Below are 11,148 nucleotides of genomic sequence, written 5' to 3'. Positions count from 1 at the left end.
TAGACATGGGCAGTTTTCTGTGACATTTAATTTGTCTGCAATAAAGGCTTTAAAAATTTAGTTTAAAGCAGACATGATTTATGCTAAATTAGCTTTACAAAAACATTGAAAATAAAGTGTACATTAGACAACCACAGTTTCCATCTAGCTTATTCTGGGTGGAATCAGAATCGATACCTTTTAAAAAGGTAGTTCCTAAAAAGTGAGCTAAATTTGTTTCTAATGGGCTCCTAATAACTTTGCTGGTTCAGGTTACATTTTGATGGGGCTTAGTCATTAGTGGTTTCCCTCACACATGCCCTCCTCATGTCCTCCTCTCTCAGTCTCCTCCTACCCCCCCTCCCTCCCTCTCATCCTTTCACCTCTTTTCCCCTTCATTTTTCCCCCATGATATCTTTCCCATTCCTATAATTTTCTTACTACCCCTCTTTGTCCATCTTTCTTTTCTTTTATTGGCCCAAGCTAATTTGAAGAAATCCTCAGTAAAGATCATGAAAAACCAGAGGCAAGCCTTTTAATTTAAAATATGCTATACTTTTTTATTAGAGGTGGCGATCTTAGATACAAATTGTAGTAAATTGCATGAATGGCCCCAGTTCTTCCCTGTAACCACACCCTGCCATGTGACTGTGAATTTCTATTCCTTGAAAGGGTGGAGGTATATTTCCCCACTCTTCCACTTTGTTTTGGCTACATGACTTGCTTCGGCCAATAGAATGAGGCAGATGGTATGCCACTTCCAAGCCTGGGACCTAAGAGACCTTGTATGATTCCGTTTTGCATTCTTGTACCTCCACCATTGCCACGAGAAGAAAATGCCCAGACTTTTCTGGGGGTCCCAGAAAGAGAATGAGAGACACATGGAGCAGAACCACACACCCAGTCAGCTGACCCCCCAGCTGACACACAAATTCATGAGCTCATTAAATGCTATTGTTATGTACCACTGATACTTGGTGGTTGTTTGTTACACGATGTTATTGTAACAATAGGAAATTGATACACTAATTCAATGTCTTCCATTTTGAACACATGGAGATTGAGGCCCAGAGAAGTCTAAGGTTTCAAACTGTTAAGGACAGATCTGTAACTAGGACTCAGAATTCCATATAGGTGGACCTATACTTGTTCAGTAAACCATGTCTTGTTGTGAAGTGCCTTTGCATATGCCTAAAACTCTTCACACCCTTCTGCTTAATTTCTGTTAAAACCTCATTATTTATTTCTTTAACTGATTTGAATCTATCATTTCAGCAATCAGTTGAGTTAACTTGATTATTCAATTTATGATAAAAGGCAGGAAACGTAGGCAGTATTGTATTGCTAAGACATCAGTCTTGCTGTGGTATACATGTGTATGTGTATCATGTGTGTGTGTGTTTGTGGTGCAGAGCTATGAAGTCTTGCCATCATAGCTACCATTGGCTGAGCAACTGATATAATTAAACCATACACCATGTATTGTGCTAAGCACTTTTTTTATTCAAGTATAATTAACACAGTGTTATATTAGTTTCACGTGTACAAGATAATGATTCAGCAATTCCACACATTACTCAGTGCTCATCATAAGTGTAGTCTTAATCTCCTTCACCTATTTCACCCATCCCCCTACCCTCTTCCCCTCTGTCACCACCAGTTTGTTCTCTATACTTAAGAGTCTGTTTTTGTTTGTCTTTTTTCTTTGTTCATTTGTTTTGTTTCCTAAATTCCACATATAAGTGAAATCGTATGGTATTTGTCTTTCTCTGACTGACTTATTTCACTTGGCATAATACTCTCTGGATCCATCCATATTGTTGCAAATGGCAAGATTTAATCCTTTTTTAATAGCTAATATTCCATTGTGTGTGCGTGTGTGTGTGTGTGTGTGTGTGACAACTCCTTTATCCATTCATCTATGGTTGGACTTGGGCTGCTTCCATGTCTTGGCTATTGTAAATAATGCTGCAATAAACATAGGGATGCATATATCTTTTTGAATTGGTGTTTTCATTTGGGGTAAATACCTATTAGTGGAATATTCATCAACTCATTTGGTCTATATCAAGGGTGAACATCCTATGGCATAGGGCCAAATCCTATCTGCTGCTTGTTTTTAGAGAGAGTTTGATAGGAACACAGTCATATTTATTTGTTATGTACGGCCTGCGGCTCCTATTGTGCTTCAGTGACAAAGGTCAGTAGGTGAAGCATAGCTGGCTGTCTGGCCTGCAAAGTGGAGGATGTTACCATCTGGCCCTTTACAGAAAAAGTTTGCTGATACCTGGTCTCCCAATAGTAGTTTTCAAGTGTCTGTGGATCCTGGCATGCCTTAAGAGGTCTGTGAGGTCAAAACTATTTCATGACAATACTGTCACATATTTGCCTTTTTTACCGCGAGGGCATTTGCACTGATGGTGGATAAAACTGCCATCACTTTGGTATCAGTTAAGGTGGTGGTGCCACTCTTTAATAGTCACCATATTCTCTAAAATACTCACAATACACAAAAAAGTCAGTTTCACTTAAGAATGTCCCAGTGAGGACATTAATTTTATCGAACCTGGACTCCTATAGTATCCATCTTTTTAATACTCTGAGTGATGAAATGGGACATATCGTGGGGCTTGTGCTGCAGACTGAAGAGAATGTCCATATGTGATTGGGTTGGGAGTTTAAGAGCTGTTTTTTCACAAAACACAATTTTTACTTGGGGAAAAAATACTGAGAAACAGTCTTTTTGATTTTTCAGATGAGTATTTGGCAGATATTTTTCTTATATTTTATTTATTTATTTATTTATTTATTTTTTAAATTTTTGAGGGCACTTGTTGGGATGAACATTGGGTGTTGTATGGAAACTAATTTGTCAATAAATTATATTTAAAAATAAATAAATAAATTATAATCAAACAAACCCTGGAAACCACACTGATTACCCTTTGGAGAAGGTTGTCTGGATAAGACAAATGGCTGTGGATAACTAGATAAAATGTAGTGAAATAGTAATTCATAAGATCCCAAAATACATAAAACTGTTTAAACCTCATTTACGCTTTACAATTATTTATAATTAAATACATATTAAAACAAAAAATGTTTATTTGTTTTTGAGAGAGAAAGAGAGAGTGCATGTGAACACAAGTGGGGGCAGGGGCAGAGAGAGAGGGAGAGAGGATCCTAAGCAGGCTTTGCACTGAGAGCAGAGAGCCCAATCCGGGGCTCGAACTCATGAACCGTGAGATGAACTGAGCTGAAGTTGGATGCCTAACCAACTGAGTCATCCAGGCACTCTGTGGCAGATATTTTTCTTTTAAATAAAAGAAATGAGCCTGTTACTTCAAGAAAAATATTTGGCAATATATTTTGCCAATGATAAAATTCAAGCTTTCAAGTGAAAGCTTTTCAAAAAGTTGCATCTACCACTTTGAGAGTGACAGCTTTCTAATACTTAAAAGACTTTTCTGGTGACCACAGTGGTGACATTAATGAATGTGATTGTTTTTGTTTGTTTGTTTGTTTTTTTTGGCTGTTGAATAATGTAATGGGTCAGTGTTAGGAAGATCTGTATAATTCACTGAGCCAGTATTTAAATGACCAACGAATCATGTTACAAATTCACGGATGAAAGATCCGTGATTCAAGGTGAAAGATCCTTTCAAAATGCAAGATATCCCAATGGATCTTAAAGTAACAGTATGAATGCATTGATACAATTTTTGATTTACATGGCAACTAACTTTTTTAAAATGTTTATTTATTTTTCAGAGAGAGACAGAGTATGAGCAGGGGAGGGGTAGAGAGAGGGAGACACAGGATCGGAAGCAGGCTCCTGGCTCTGAGCCCTCAGCACGGAGCCCGACGCAGGGCTCGAACTCACGGACTGCGAGATCATGACCTGAGCCAAAATCAGACGCTTAAAGGACTGAGCCACCCTGGCGCCCCTACGTGGCAACTAAGTTTTAAGAAACTACCACTTGTTAAGTTCTGGTATGTAATCCAATGATGATGTCCACAATTTCCTGAGAAGAATATGAAAACACTTCTCTCATTTCCAATGACACATTTGTAGTTTTGCTAGATTTTCTTCATACACATCAACCAAAGCAGCAGGTCACAGCAGACTGAATATAGCAGATAGGTGAATTCAGTTGCCTTTCATTAAGCCAGAGATTTTTAAAAAATATACAAAACATAAATTATTCTTATTTTTTTTGAAAATAGTTTTTTTTCTATAAAAATTTGTTGATGTTAGCATGTAGTAGGGTTAATTTTTAAATGAATAAATATTTAAAATATTCTCAGTTTTAATGTTGCTGTAGTAAATATCGATAGATATAGCACACATAAATAAAAATTCTTATGGGTCCTCAATAATTTTTAAGAGTATAAAGAGGTTCTGAGATACATTTTGAGAATTGCCGGCCCATATATACTCTATGATCAAACAGCTTGCGGGCTGTACAGCTAAGATTCAAACTGCAGCAGAATGATTCTGGAATTTACACTTGTCACCACTAAAAGTGCCTCCTAGCATTTCTGGATTTAGAAGGCTCAGAAAAATCAGGACAGTCTCTCTACCCTCCCTTCCCCACTTACGATAGAATTTTTTTATGCCCACTTTTTATTTTATTCACCTCACCTCCTTCTAAGTTTTGAGGACAGGCCAGTTTATATGCAAAGCTGCACTTGTAAAGTTAGGTCGAGCACAGCCCAGAGGAAGGGACTGTGGAGAGAGGGTGACCACAGACATACCTGGGTGAGGCTTTTCCCTTTCTGCGAACTAGGAAAAGGAGAGATCTCAGGAAGAACCTGGCAATCTAGGGTGGGTTGGCTCAGTTGCCAGGATAGGTGGCAGGAAGATCTGCCTCAGTGACTGGTTGTGCCCTGTTCCGGGTTCTCAGTTGAGGGGTTTTCCAGAGATGGTGCTTCTGCATCCTGGTCCATGGCAGACACCGGGAATCAGTTAAAACCCTCTTTCTCATTGAGCTTAGAGACAGCCTGGAGGCCTGGCCCTGCCTAACAGATGCGGCATGTGTGATGAACCTTATTACTGGGCAGCAGGTGTGGGTCTCTCAGAGCCCATCCTGAGGTGGATGTGACTGATTCCCGGTACTAGAAAAGCAACTCCTGACATGTCTGTGGTGTTTTCACTGGATGTATTAATTAGGAAAAGATCTATATGTCTATATATTTTTCCTCCCGTACATAAGAAATGGAACCCTCTTTTGTCATCCATGTCCCGTAGACAAATATACCGTAGTTAGTAGCATGGGCTCTGGAGTCCAATTATCTGGGTGTGACCCTCTAGTGGTGTTGTGAACATTAGATGATTTAATTAATATAAATGATACACACTTAACTGTACCCACCTTATAGTAATGCTCAGGGAATAATAGCTATTATCATCATCATCCTCTTCTTCTTTTTTCTTCCTTCTCCTTCTCCTCCTCCTCCTTCTTATTTTTAATGTTTTTATTTATTTTGGAAGGAGAGAGAGAGAGACAGAGCATGAGTTGGGGAAGAGCAGAGAGAGAGGGAGACACGGAATCTGAAGTGGGCTCCAGGCTCTGAGCCATCAGTACAGAGCCTGATGCGGGGCTCGAACTCATGAACTGTGAGGTCATGACCTGAGCTGAAGTCGGATGCTCAACCGACTGAGCCACCCAGACACCACAATTATTATTATTATTAGACTGTGGCAGAGTCCCTATTTAGGAAAATGTTAATTGTTTAAAACGAGGAACTTCGGACTTTCAGTTTCAGCAGCAAAGAGGTTAGGTATCCTGAATTACCCTCTAGTTGGAAACAACCAAAAGAAATGGCAAGAATATAAAGAACATTTAAAAACTACATCTCTGAGCCAGCAAGAAAGGAAGACATCCACAGAGATTGAAAACTCAGTGCCAGTGGGAAGCTTGAGGGCAAATGAACATCAAAGCAGATTTCATTTGGGGTTATCTGACAAACTGTGGTGATCCTGATGTTTTGTTTCGATAGGTGCACAGGACTTAGAAGACAAGGGAGTAAGCCCCAGGGTGGACTAAAGTGAAATCTCGTGAGAAAACTCACAAATGAAGCTGGGGTACCACACGGCTATGGTCTCGCTTGAAGGTTAAACTTAAATCTTCCCTGTAGAAGGGGACAACAAGGAAACTGCCTGGGTTGACCTTGGTTTGAGTGGAGGAAAAAAAAAAATCTCCCCTGAGAATTTATAACCATAAGCCAGTCCTCTCTGGGGTTTGAGCATGAATGGAAAGTCTGAACTGCAAAAAAGAAATGGTGGACAACTATGTGATTAAAGATGTGGTTAAATAGAAACAAACACTGACTGTATAAAATAATAACAGCAGTGATAATACCTAACTGGTAGGACAAATCAAAATAAGACAGAACCAAAATATGAGACAACAATAGCATTTAAGTTCAGGGAGTTTCGTTGATTAGAGTTAAAACATTCTAAGATCTGTGTAGTATTTAAGAGGAGGCTAAGAATATGAAATTTAGAATTTGTTAAGTATGCATTTTAAAAAATCAAGGTTAATCACTAAAAGATAGACAAAAAGTTCTCCTCTTCCAAAACACCTTTTGAAAATCGTCTCAGGTATGATGATTTGGCACTTAGGTAGCATTTATCCAAGGCCCTGCAGTTAGGTTGTAAAGAGAAGGAAAAGGTTTTACAACATATTCACTAATGAACTGCCTAATAATGAAATCAGTCCCCACATAGATATTGTTCTCTGTCTTTTCTAAGTCTGTGGTTGCGAACATTTGAATGCAAAGTAAATTGAGTGATGAGTAAAACTGCAAATCTGTCAAGAGAGTTGAGATATTAAAGAGTCTGTGAAAGTACAATTGGAGAATCACACATAAAGCTTTTGAGAAAGGAGGCCCAGGCATGTTCCAATCAGTTAACAACTGAAGAAGAGGGAATCAACAAAAATGGTAGGCCAATTGGGTGATTCAGAGAGTGATTTTGGTACATAAAGCCCTTGAGCTTTGAGGAAACTGATGAATCTCTCTTTAATTGTATTGACTATGGAAAAAGCTAAGATGCTAAAAAAGGGACCCGAAAATACAGTGACTTAAGATAGAAGTTATGTCCCTTTCATATAATAGTCTAGTTCTATGAGGTCAGTTGGGGTGTGGGGTCCTTCTGTCTTGTTGCTCTGCCTTGTCCTAGGGAATGACGCTCATTTGTTTAGTCAAAGGTAAATCATGTGACATATCTATGTTTCAGTTAAAAGGAAGGGAAAAGAGAGGAAGTCTAGAACAAGCAATTTCCTTTTAAGCAAGTTATACAGAAGATATATATATATATATATATATATATATATATATATATATATATAGTATATAATATATATAATATATATTATATAATATATTATGTTATATATAATATATATATTATATATATTATATATATGGATATATCACTTCCTCTCACATTCCACTGGAGATAACCAAGTCACGTGAGCTACAGCTGCTCGTGAAGCTGAGAAGTGTAGTCTCTACGTGGATGACAAAGGGTCGAGCATAAGAGGAGATCAGATTTTTGGGGACCACTGGTAATCTGCCCATGAATATTTGTGTAAAGCTGACTCTGTGATCATGTTCTGAAAAAAACCCATAAACTAATGTTGCACTGTCTGTACAGTGATGTATGATAATTATGTCTGATAAATTATGCCCATCCAAATCAATACCTGATTAATTCTTTAACTTAAAAAGTCACCATATCATTATTACTCATATTTTGTGAGTCAGATAAAATAAACTTATTAAAAAAATAAGCAAGGGTTTATTAGACTAGGTGCTTAATAACCCTTGTTTTGTTTTTTCTTTTTTTTTAATTTTTAAAGTTCATTTATTTTTTGGGGGGAGACAGAGAGAGAGAGAGAGAGAGAACATGCACATGGCACCAATGGGGTAGGGGCAGAAAGAGAGGGAGAGAGAATTTTAAGCAGGCTCTGTGTTGTCAGCGCAGAGCCTGATGTGGAGCTCGAACTCACAAACCGTGAGATTGTGACCTAAGCTGAGGTCAAGTCAGCTGCTTAACTGACTGAGCCACCCAGGCGGCCCTTGTTTTTTTTTTTTTTATTTTTTTATTTTCTAGTAAAATGGCTAGAAAACTCTTATTTCTCCTCCACATTGGTAGTTGATACAGTTCTTGATCCGCAATCTCTGTGTTCTAGAATTGTAACAAACCTAATTTCTATGTTTCTATTTTTAACCTCCATGTATTCTGGTCTAAGCAGTGGCAATTTAATTTCACTTCATAGTTCCTCTTTTGACTCTGGCTGCACCTAAATTCTGGCACCCAGAAATTACTGGGGCTCTGTCTAACCTGGCATTTGCTGGGCCAGCCATCATCCATCTGGGCTTACATTCATTCAAAAAGTACTTTAAACACATACATGGGCCAGGCACTGAGAAACACTTCAACCCTTTCCCATTGCTCCCAAAATTTGGGGCATTGCTAAAGAAAAAAAAAAGCAAGGCCAACCATGCACACATGTTAGAGAGAGAAGTTAATTTAAAAGACCGGTTCAAAGTGAGGAGGAAGAAAGTTAATGGCTAAGTGGAAATCTCGTTTTCAATGAATTTTTTATTCCATCATGATCTATGAAAATTGAGAGTTGGTGGCATTTGGAAGTCAGAAAAGACTTAGAGAAGATATGTGTGTGTAAGAAAGAGTGATTTCTGTTTCTCCTGGGGAATTTCTCTTTCAGTGTTGAGGTCAGGGGTTAAGAGCTCTGTAAACATTCAACCGAAGACAGTGGTATTCAGCCCACCTTTTAGCACATGACTGTAGCTTCCTAACTGCTGTGGGATAGTGAAGCGAGGAAGAACCACGGTTCTGAAAGTCGCTTAGAGTCTCCTCGGAAGGACAAATGACAGCCAAGACAGGCGGGAAACAGAACCGCACTAAAATAAAACAGTGTGGCGGAAATACAGCGCGAGACCCTGAAGGCTAGCTTATAGATAGGCAGAGGGGTAGGGGAGATGATTACAAGATGGGAGAACAGTGTGATCAATTAATTGCAAAGGGGCGGCAAGGAGCGTGGTGGGTCGAGGGTGTAGGTCTGGGACAGGCCTAGCTGGAGCCTAGATCTGGGTGGGAAGGTTTGCTTCTGTGGTGATGACCTCTCTTCGCTGCTCACGCTGCACAGCTGCAAGGCCACTCCTGCATTCGGTTTGATTGTGTTACTGTTTCTATAGCCCTGGTGAATGAGAACACCGCCTCTGCAGCCAGACAGACCTGGGTTTGAATTCTGACCCCAATACTCACTGGTGTGTGAGCTTGGGGAAGTTACTTAACCTCTCTGAACCTCAGTTTCCTCACTGCCTTGTAGGTTTTCTGATTATTGTCATAAGCTACCACATATAAAGTATCTTGTGGAGTTTTCAGATACTCAATAAGACAGCGATCATCGCTATGACCTTCGGTTGAGGTGAAGAGCGCTGGGAACAGGGGGCAGGAAAGGGTGAAGCGCAGTCCCAGACAGTCCTGAGCTCACACTGCTGCTCCATCACTTTTCTCAAATTCCCGCTCTGTCGGGAATAAATGAGATCATGAACATAAAGTGCTCCACACAGGCCTGCTATGGCACAGGGCTTTAAAAAATGTCTGCTTTCTTCCCCATCACTTGTCCACTTTTTTTTTCCTTTGTTCCCCCAGCATACATGTTGTAGCCTCCTAGTTTTGTGTTTGTGCATTGACTAGGACAATGGACTAGGGTGGTCATGTCTTGGCTTGCCTGGGCAGTCCTGGTATGTGCTGCGGACCCAACATTACTCTGAATAGTCTTCAATAGTCTTCCCTTTCACTTACAAAGTGTCCCAGTTTGGCAACTGATTACCCTAGTGCTACCTTTGGCTTTCTGCCCTCCTGTCCAGCACGCTAGCCATGACCGTAGGCTGCCTTTTCTGAAGAGGAAATCACCTGGGGGCTTTGGGCTGGGGCATATCCCTCCAGAGTTGCTGCAGAGCTGACAGGCATCTCCCCAGGCAACCCCCTTATTTGTATCTTCTTCACTGTTTGGGGGTCCCCAGGATTACCTGGCCAGCTGCGTCTGACCACCACATATTCTTTCCCTGGAGATCTTACTGGAATAAGATACAGACATACAGTAGAGTTTCTCCCCTCTCCTTTCCTGTTTGTTTCCAGCCAACACAGTTTTTCTGCCTGAGATTCTATGATATGTTTGGGAAAAGAAAGAAGGGGGATCAAAATAATGTATAGGAAGAAATCACAACTCAAAGTTGGCACAATATTAGAAATGCCCCCTAACCTTTTCTTTTTTTTGAAGTTTATTTATTTTTGAGAGAGAGAGAGAGCGAGCACGAGCAGAGGAGGGGCAGAGAGAGAGGAGACAGAGAATCCCTAGCAGGCTCTGTGCTCTGACAGTACAGAGCCCGATGTGGGGCTCAAACTCACCAGCCGTGAGATCGTGACCTGAGCCGAAATCAACAGTCAGATGTTTAACCCACTGAGCCACCCAGGCGCCCCCCTAACCTTTGTAAGCATATGAAAGTTGGCCTTTCTTAGCCCTCCTCACTGATTCATCTCTTCCAGTGAACTTCTGAAATTCACCTTTGTCTAATCTTCCTGTCTCGATTTTTTTTATTCTTGGGACTTTATGAAACAGTGTCCCCAGTATTTTCTTTAGCAATTTATTTCTGGCACTTATGGTGTGCCCAATAAATATTATTTTCTAGAATAGTGGCAAGCAAATAAATGGACTGAAAAGGAACAAATTCCTGACTGTGCTGTAACAAGAGCACTGCTGTTGCTGTTATTTCTGAAAAGGCCCATTCCCTGAGAAATCATCTAATCAGAATGAAACTCCACACAAGGATGGAATTAGTGTAAATGCTTAGTGAAAGCTATGTGTCAGGTGATTCACAAGCATTACCTCACTGACCTCTCCCAGCAACCCTGTTATACTTTTTCCCACTTTTATTATACAATCATTATATTTTCCCCATGTTAATCAACGAGGAAACGAAGCCTTCAGAAGGTTAAGTAGCTTGCCCAATTACTCCAATAATTCTTCCATTGTTACTGAAAAGGTTGAGGCAAGCTGTGATTCAGACTTAGGCAGTCAATCTCCAAAGCACTTGCTCTTAATCCTTATAGCCAGAGACCCCATCCTAGAT

Source organism: Panthera leo, chromosome F3 (assembly GCF_018350215.1).
Source record: "Panthera leo isolate Ple1 chromosome F3, P.leo_Ple1_pat1.1, whole genome shotgun sequence".
NCBI lineage: Eukaryota > Metazoa > Chordata > Mammalia > Carnivora > Felidae > Panthera > Panthera leo.
The sequence above is the reverse complement of the archived record's forward strand: the minus strand, read 5'-3'. Positions refer to the sequence as shown.